At 44.2% G+C, this 9,520-nt stretch overlaps 2 non-coding genes across 2 annotated transcripts; both read right to left on the bottom strand.

Moving 5' to 3' along the window:
• Positions 1-2,048: 2,048 nt before the first annotated feature.
• On the bottom strand, positions 2,049-2,140 carry TRNAY-GUA (transfer RNA tyrosine (anticodon GUA)). The gene is given in 2 exon segments: positions 2,049-2,084; positions 2,104-2,140. It is a non-coding gene; the product is annotated as a tRNA-Tyr (tRNA).
• A 1,009-nt stretch (positions 2,141-3,149) lies between these two features.
• Positions 3,150-3,241, bottom strand: TRNAY-GUA (transfer RNA tyrosine (anticodon GUA)). Its single transcript is given in 2 exon segments — positions 3,150-3,185; positions 3,205-3,241. It is a non-coding gene; the product is annotated as a tRNA-Tyr (tRNA).
• Between the last annotated feature and the right edge of the window lie 6,279 nt (positions 3,242-9,520).

Below are 9,520 nucleotides of genomic sequence, written 5' to 3'. Positions count from 1 at the left end.
GGAGCAAGCCGGGTGAGAGGGGGGATGTTGTCAAGGTCAGTGTCAGGTACAGAGCTCTGGATCAGCTGAATACCGGAATGTTAACAAATAGTATAATAGAAGTAGCATGCTCAGAGCGAACTTAAAATCTTAAACAGTGCATCAGGACTTCTATTTTCTCAAGTGGAACTTGAATGTTAGGAAAACCTTAAAACATCACGTGTGAATCAATCTGTGATTTCACGGTATCTTTAAAGGAATCTAGAACTGCCAGTGAACGAAACTAATTTTCACGATCAAATCAAATGATTATAAAGTCTTACAGGTATTATTATTCGTGTTCGAACATAAACATGGCAGTTTGAGTGAACGGACTATTTTCACTCCTGTATTAATAGTCTAATAGTGCTACCTTCTTGTCATATGTCTGCATAACAGTGCGTGTGAACGGAACTAAATTCACATGCAAAGCATTTAACTTCTACCAAAGTGAAATAACTGCCATTTATAGTGTCGTAGCAGTGTTAAATAAACTTTGTAAATACATTCAAATCAATCAGAAAACAGTAGAACTCTACAAATAGTTGCGTTATCTTCTACAAACATTAAAACTATTTGTTTCGTGTGAACAATCTTATAAGCTGTGCTAAATGTAACTTACGTTAAGAAGAATACGGGTTCGATTCTATTGACATTCGGCCGCATGAAAGTGAATTTGTTTTTCTCAAGTCAGTGACCAGTTTATTTACCTTAAAGAAGCGTTTGTTTTCGATTCCACTGACATTCGACACGGCATCTTTGCATTTTTTTATGGGAACGATTAAAATTAGTTCAAAAATTACACCTCAGACTAATCTGTCCAATATGTCCAGGGGGCTTAAATGTGTGTGTGTTCGCGCTATACTTCTGAGTGAGTCTGGCGACCCAAACTCCTAGACTTTCAAGATCCTGAAGAACTTCTAGAACTTCAAGAACATCTAGAAAAGCCCTCTTTGTAGTGTGCGTGGTCCCATGGTGCTGAGAGCTTCTCAATGGCGAGGACGGGATGAGTAGCAGCGCAACGCGGGACATCACCAGCCGCAAGACGGAGAAACGTCACGCTCAATCCACTTCAACTGTACTGAGGTGATATGAACGACTTTATACAATAAACAAACAGTTTAAAAAATTCAAACTTCATTCAAAGCAAATCCTCTTACTCTCTGTACCCACTCCACTTTGATGTGCCGTACGCGCCCTGCGTACCATCTCATGCTCATCAAGCTATAAAATATGGACATTTCCTGGTACAGTATGTATCTAGAAAGTTAGGAGCCTGACGCAAGTACGTGGAAGCAAAGCAGGAATCAGTTCAGGGCCCTTTGGTCGCCAACCCACACTCTCAATTCAAGAGCCCCTTTCTTCGTAATTCGTAGAAGAATACGGTATTCTTTCGATGCATGTGCTTTCTGTTCATGAGGACAATCTAGAAGATCATCAAGATATATTCTTCTTAATCTGTTTTAATCTGCTTTTCCCTCAGACTCAGCGAGGGATCCCACCTCTACCGCCTCAAGGGCAGTGTGCTGGAGCGTGAGACATTGGGTCGGGGAATACAACTGAAGAGAATGACCAGTACCTCGCCCAGGCAGCCTCACCTGCAATGCTGAACAGGGGCCTTGTGGGGGATGGGAAGTTTGAAAGGGATAGACAAGGGAGAGGGAAGGAAGCGGCGTGGCCTTAAGTTAGGTACCATCCCGGCATTTACCTGGAGGAGAAGTGGGAAACCACGGAAAACCACTTCCAGGATGACTGAGGTGGTAATGGAACCCACCTCCACTCATTTGACCTCCCGAGGCTAAGTGGACACCGTTCCAGCCCTCGTGCCACTTTTCAAATTTCGTGGCAGAGCCGGGAATCGAGCCCGGGCCTCCGGGGGGTGGCAGCTAATCACACTAACCACTACACCACAGAGGCAAACCAAGATATATTCATTGAACATAATTCTAGTTGGCCCCCAATTATTTTCTCTGTTTTCTTTTCAGTAGCTTTAAGATGCTTTTGACTTGGAATATAAGGAATGAAAATATTCCTCCGGGCCGGATTTGAACCAGCGACCTATGGATTTCTGATATAGCCAGCCAACTACAGTCCACCGCTCTACCAACTGAGCTACCAGAGGACGTGAAAGTAGCGTGCTCTCTTAGAAGTATTTTATTTGGATCACTCCACGACTACCTCGTTCTGTATGACCTTGATACATGGTGCAAGCGAATTTTATCTCCACAGTTAACCAAAAAACATCATTGAATACGTTAGGTGCTAGCCAAGTTGGAGAGAATCCATGGACAGTGAAGACAGACGGGCTAGAAAACTACTACCAACTGCTCTTTATTTATTCTTCCTCATCTGTTTCCTAATCGGTTTACCGTCCAAGGTTGGCTCTACCCTCGGACTCAGCGAGGGATCCCACCTCTACCGCCTCAAGGGCAGTGTCCTGGAGCGCGAGTCATTGGGTTGGTGGATACAACTGTGGCTGTGATGGATGGGAAGATTTTTTTCTTTTTTGCTATTTGCTTTACGTCGCACCGACACAGATAGGTCTTATGCCGACGATGGGACAGGAAAGGCTTAGGAGTAGGAAGGAAGCGGCCGTGGCCTTAATTAAGGTACAGCCCCAGCATTTGCCTGATTTGAAAATGGGAATCCACGGAAAACCATCTTCAGGGCTGCCGACAGTGGGTTTCGAACCCACTATCTCTCGGATGCAAGCTCACAGTTGCACGGCCAACTCGCCCGGTGATAGGAAGATTGGAAAGAATAGGCAAGGAAGAAGGAAGGAAGCGGCCGAGCCCATCCCGGCATTTGCCTGAAGAAGTGGGAAACCACAGAAAACCACTTCGAGGATGGCTGAAGTGGGAATGCGGACCCCATATACTCAGCTGACCTCCCGAGGCTGAGTAGACCACGTTCCAGTCCTCGTACCACTTTCGAAATTTCGTGGCAGAATCGAACCCGGGCCTCTGGGGATGGCAGCTAATCACAATAACCACTACACCACAGAGGCGGACGAAGATAATTATGTATATTCATTGAACAGAATTCTCGCATTAACCCATATATTTTCTCATTTTTCAATTGAGAAGCTTAAATATACTCGAATCCATAACATACTGTAGGTGTAAAAACATTCCTCCGGGCCGGATTTGAACCAGCGACCTATGGATTTCTGATATAGCCAGCCAACTACAGTCCACCGCTCTACCAACTGAGCTACCAGAGGAGGTGAAAGTAAACTACTTTCTTACATTATTTTATTTGGATCACGCTACGACCACTTCACTCCGGATGACATTGACAGATGATGCTTGTGAAATTTTTTGTCTCCATAATTATAAAAAGCATTACTCAGTGCAGAGGCTCCGTGGCTCAGATGGCAGCACGCTGCCTCTCACCGCTGGGTTCCGTGGTTCAAATCCCGGCCGCTCCGTGTGAGAATTGTGCTGGACAAAGCGGAGGCGGGACACGTTTTCCTCCGGGTACTCCAGTTTTCCCTGTCATCTTTCGTTCCAGCGACACTCTCCAATTTTCGTCCGGCTCCAGGGCTATATAGTTAGCGTGCTGGCCTTTGGTCCCAGGGGTCCCAGGTTCGATTCCGGGCAGGGTCGGAAATTTTAACCATCACTGGTTAATTTTTCTGGCACAGGGGCTGGGTGTATGTGTCGTCTTCATCATCATTTCATCCTCATCACGACGCGCAGGTCGCCTACGGGAGTCAAATCAAAAGACCTGCACCTGGCGAGCCGAACACATCTTCGGACACTCCCGGCATTAAAAGCCATACGCTATTTCATTTTTTCATTTCTCCAATTTTCATCTGCCAGTCGTTAATTATTGCCCCAGAGGTGTGCGATAGGCTTCGGCAGCTGACACATTTCCTATTCTCGCCGCTAGATGGTGGCTTCATTCGTTCCATTCCTGACCCGCTCGAATTATAAAAAAGGCTCTGGACTTTTTCATTACTCCGTGCGTTTAGGTGCTATCTATTTCGACATTTTCCACGGGCAGTGCAAACAGGCGAACTAGAAACGTACTGACAACTGCCTATAATCTCTTTCTTTCTTTCTTTCTTTCTTTCTTTTTTGCACATAACAGCGTTTATTTAACCATCTTCCCATGTGCCGCTCTTGTTTTACCTGGCCACTGTTATAAATTGCATTTATACTAAACAAACCCATGGTGCAGTCCATTGAGGCCTTTGGCCTGACAATGCGGCTGCTATCCAGTAAATAATAATAATAATAATAGTGTTATTGGCTTTACGTCCCATAAACTACTTTTTCGGTTTTCGGAGACGCCGAGCTGCCGGAATTTTATCCCGCAGGAGTTCTTTTACGTGCCAGTGAATATACCGACACAAGGCTGACGTATTTGAGCACCTTCAAATACCAACGGACTGAGCCAGGATCGAACCTGCCAAGTTGGGGTAAGAAGGCCAGCGCCTCCACCGTCTGAGCCACTCAGCCCTGTTTCTATCCAGTCAGACATTCTGCAGATGTTTCACGTGGTTGGTCAGTGTAATAATATCCTCAGCGTATTCCATAACAAGGTTAACAAGGTTGGTCTCACCAGGATGTGCAAAGCCCATTCCAGCCCCCTGTCCAGAATTTTAATCCCTAGACTGGCCATGAAACACATCCAGCTGAGAGTAGGCACACTAGCCCTACACAGCGAGGCTATTAATATACTACTGTATATCGTAATTATGTCCGGCTCTGTGGTTAGTGTGATTAGCTGCCCCCCCCCCCAACCCCGGAGCCCTGGTTCGATTCCCGGCTCTGCTACGAAATTTGGAAAGTGGTGCGAGGGCTGGAAAGGGGGTTCACTCAATCTCGGGAGGTCAAGTGAGTAGAGGCGTGCTCGATTCCCATCTCAGCCATTTTTGAAGTGGTTTTCCGTGGTTTGCCACTTTTCCAGGCAACTGCCGGATGGTACGTAACTAAGGGCACGGCCGCTTCCTTCCCTCTTCCTTGCTATCCCTTCCAATTTTCCCATCCCCCACAAGGCCCCTGTTCAGCATAGCGAGGTACTGGTCTTCATTCCCAGTAGGATCCCCACGACGCAAAATGTTACGCTCCAGGGCACTGCGCTTGAGGGGGCGGAGGTGGGTTCTCTCGCTATGTCCGAGGGAGAGACCAACCCTGGAGGGTAAACGTATTACGAAAGGAATCAAAATAACTTGTTTAATTACTAGTATCCAAGCAAGTTTCGAACTTTACGTAATTGTCAATTATGTAATCATATCCACGGGACCTACAGGTTTACACCGGGTTGAGTACATAAATAAGTTGGCGGGTTCGATCCTAGGTCATTCTGGTGTTAATTGACGCCAGGCTTGCGTCGGTACATTTACTGAGATGTAAAAGAAATCCAGCGGTGTAACATCCGGCACCACGGTGCCTGCGAAAACCGTGAAAATAGTTAGTAGATTTAAAACCAACAATAGTATTATTCCAGGTTTACGCGAAGTTCGAATCCTTGTCTTTTGTAAAATCCAAGTGCATTTGAATAACACCTGCTTTGGTGAGAACCCAATGTTTTTTACAAGTAGTTTTACGTCACACCGACATAGATAGCTCTTATGGTGTCTATGGGATAGCAAAGGCCTAGGGGTGGGAAGGAGGTGGCCATGGTCTTAATTAAGGTACAGCCCCAGCATTTGCCTGTTGTGAAAATGGGAAACCACGGGAAACAGTCTTCAGTGCTGCTGACCGTGGCCAACTCGCCCGGTTCTAGTATTATCATTATTATTATTATTATTTCTTCGTATTTACCCTCAGCGAGGTATCCTACCTCTACCACCTCAAGTGCAGTGTAATGGAACGTGAGACATTTGGTTGAGGATACAAACGGCGAGGAGGACCAGTACCTCGCCCAGGAGGCCTCACCTGCTATGCTGAACAGGGGCCAGAACAGGGATGGGAATATTGGAAGTAATAGCCAAGGAAGAGGGAAGGAAGCGGCCGGAGACTTAGGTGCCATCCCGGCATTTGCCTGGAGGAGAAGTGGGAATCCACGGAAAACCACTTCGAGGATGGCGCAGGTGGAAATTAACCACGCTCTCCCCCCCCCCCCCCCGCCCCCCTCAGTTGACCTCCCGAGGCTGACTAGACATCGTTCCATTCCCGTACCACTTTTCACCCTAGCTTATTTCACTTCAACCACTATGATTACTAAGGAGCTGATTTTTATGTGCTAAAAAACTGAAAAATATTTATATGTGCTAGAAACCTAAAAAGTTTGATAAAAATGTAAAATATTCTACTTTAAATATCACATAACCACTCGCGTTCAAAAGGTAAATACATATAAAGTTTTGTATTAATATATGGTGCTACCAAACGTGCTCCTGAAGGCAAATGGATGTCTATATATGGAAGAGTACACAGTACAGTACGGTATATTAATTTCTGATGTGCCTGACTAGATATTACGATATTTACAAAAACGGTAATGTTTTGTTTAACTATAGCAAAACATCTATCATCTTTTGAAAAAATTGTGCAGTTCGTACTCACCCATCACTCGCTGGAATATTAGTTGCTAGAAGTAGTCTCAGATATGCAGTGAACAACAAAGGTCATCTCCAAACTGTCCATCACAAATGCACGCCTAATATCTCTGAAGAACGCCTTATGCTGCGAAAACAATCGCTCTACATCACAGGACGTCAGACGTGCATCGTTAAAGAGAGGAATGTCACGTACACCAACGCCTTCAATTTCACCAACATGAGCACCCTCCAATACTTGAGCAACTCCGCACTTTTTTTTTTTTTTTTTTTTTGCTAGGTGCTTTACGTCGCACCGACACAGATAGGCCTTACGGCGACGATGGGACATGGAAGGGCTAGGAGTGGGAAGGAAGCGGCCGTGGCCTTAATTAAGGTACAGCCCCAGCATTTGCCTGGTGTGAAAATGGGAAACCACGGAAAACCATTTTCAGGGCTGCCGACAGTGGGGTTCGAACCTACTATCTCCCGAATACTGGATACTGGCCGCACTTAAGCGACTGCGACTGCAGCTATCGAGCTCGGTGCACATTTTTTTTTTAACCATCTGTTTTACAGAACAAATTTTCATATTTGGTCTTTAACAGTCCTTGTACCTGCGAAGCTGAGAGTGAATCTAATTTATTTTCATCGGCACGCACTTCCTTTACTGTTTCGAACAAGTTAGTGGATTTTTCAAGTATGTCTACGGTTTTACACAAGGTGCTTAGATTGGCAGATATAAACGCCAAGTCACTTTTCAAAGAGGTGTCTTTCAGTAACTCTTGAATAATTTCAATCGAAGACGCTTAGGTTTTATCTAGTGCATTCACAACGGATGCGAAACTCAAAATTGGCTGCGTGGTGAACCACTGCGCTAAGCCAGGTACCTAACCGCGTGACAATCTGTAGAGGAGTAAGTGCAAGGCCTGGGTTTTTGTCTGTAAACAAATCGATTCTTGAGGGTCCTTTTACAAAGACTTTTTCGCCATTAGACACTAATTTATCCACTTTAGGATACTGAGCCCTTACAGTTTCACATAACCTGTGTAGAGCATGAACTACGCAAGTTACATGTATCATTTTCGGAAAGCTTACAGGAAGGCCTTCGGACGCTTTTTTTCATGTAAGCTGCACTATTAGTAAGTAGAAGCAATACATTGTCGTATTTTACATCTTTTGGCCAAAGTAAGTGCATGGCTTCATTAAATAACCTAGGTACAGTGACATTGTTTACAGCTGACATTTCTTTACACGCTAACAAAAATACGAATGCTATTGGCTTTACGTCGCACCGACACAGATAGGTCTTATGGCGACGATGGGATGGGAAAGGCCTAGGAGTGGGAATGAAGCGGCCGTGGCATTAATTAAGGTACAGCACCAGCATTTGCCTGGTGTCAAAATGGGAAACCACAGAAAACCATCTTCGGGGCTGTCGACAGTGGAATTCGAAACCACTATCTCCCGGATGCAAGCTCACAGTCGCGCGCCCCTAATCGCACGGCCAACTTGCCCGGTACAAATAAGAATGTTCACAAGCAGTTTTTTCATTCTTCAACACATCACTACAACATTTCTCACTTTTCTGCCACTTGAATCAGTGGTTTCATCAATGCTCACCCACAGTTTCTCGCTATCACATTCTTTGTAAAGTTTCTTCGAAACATTTTGGAAGATAGTTTTTACTTAATTTGGATTCGTCTGGAGGCTCAAAATTAATGCACTTTGTTAGGAAATTTCTCAGTCTCGGATTATTTATTTTGCCAAGAGGAACGTCGGCGCAAACAAATGCTGTACATAAATGTAGCTAATGCTGAGAGTATTTGGGTGGGCATACATTTGAAGTAGTTGGTTCATCTATTAGTAATTGTCGCGAAGGCACACGCGAAGCAGCCGCAATGTGTTTATTTGCAGACAAATGCTGGGTTACTTCAGAATGTTGATCTGCACTTAATGTTTTACGACATGGTTGGAAAAACAATACTTTTCCATCGGCAGTGAAAATGCTTTTAAATTAATCTACGTATTTTTGAAGACGCGTTCTTGTACCCGACGTCACTTTCGGCATTGTTCTGCAGGTTACGCACGCATTTACAGTGAATCACTGTTTCAATAAAAAAGAATAGCAGCGGACACTGAAAGAAATATTTCTTCTCTGTTAGAAATTCAGAAAAATTCGCAAGACCACGCGAAAGATTTATGGACCCGAACAACTAACCTTACTCTTAAGAGTGTTGCAATCCCACTGATAATATATTTCCAGTCCCCGGGGCCCTGTTTCATAAAACTAACTAATAATATTAGCTAATAATATTAGAACTCATAAAAATAATTATTCGTTAACCAAACTCTGTTTCATAAAGATTTACACATGCCTAATAAAATATCTTCACTAATAATATTAGTTCATTAGTCAGCTGATACAAATGGAGGTTAGAATCGGGCTGTTGATGTTCTTGGTTTGGGTTTGTTTCTAGCAGTAGGCTAATGCTTGACTACAACCGACTATTAATCCACATATTCAAAAGGCTCACTTGATATTTTCGTTGTTATGACTTCAATACATATGAAAATGGATAAAAGAAGTTAAAATAATGTGAGAGAAGAAAATTTCTTTGCGGAAAGTGATTGAGTTAAAGCGTCAACTATTCTCAGCCTTTTGCACACTAACCCTCCTTGTTCCTTTTACTTTTTTATTTCATGTGCTCTTAAAAATCTCTGAGATGGACTAGCAAAATCTTTGTTTACTACCCCTGTTGGTGGGGGCGGCAGAATAACAGCTACTTTATCCCCTGCCTGTCGTAAGAGACGACTAAAAGGGGCCCCAGGGCTCTCAATTTTGAAGCGTGTGTTGGCGAACATGGGGCACTGAGATGAGTCTTGCCATTGCTTCAACTTACTTCTGCCAGGCTCATTTTCATCTACCCTTCTGACCTCCCTTGTTCAACTCTTGTTCTTTTCAGACCCTAACAGTATTAGGTTGCGAGGCCGAGAGAGTCTTTTATTTTC

The sequence above is a fragment of the Anabrus simplex genome, chromosome 5, assembly GCF_040414725.1.
Source record: "Anabrus simplex isolate iqAnaSimp1 chromosome 5, ASM4041472v1, whole genome shotgun sequence".
In the NCBI taxonomy this organism is placed as follows: Eukaryota; Metazoa; Arthropoda; class Insecta; order Orthoptera; family Tettigoniidae; genus Anabrus; species Anabrus simplex.
The sequence above is the reverse complement of the archived record's forward strand: the minus strand, read 5'-3'. Positions and strand labels throughout refer to the sequence as shown.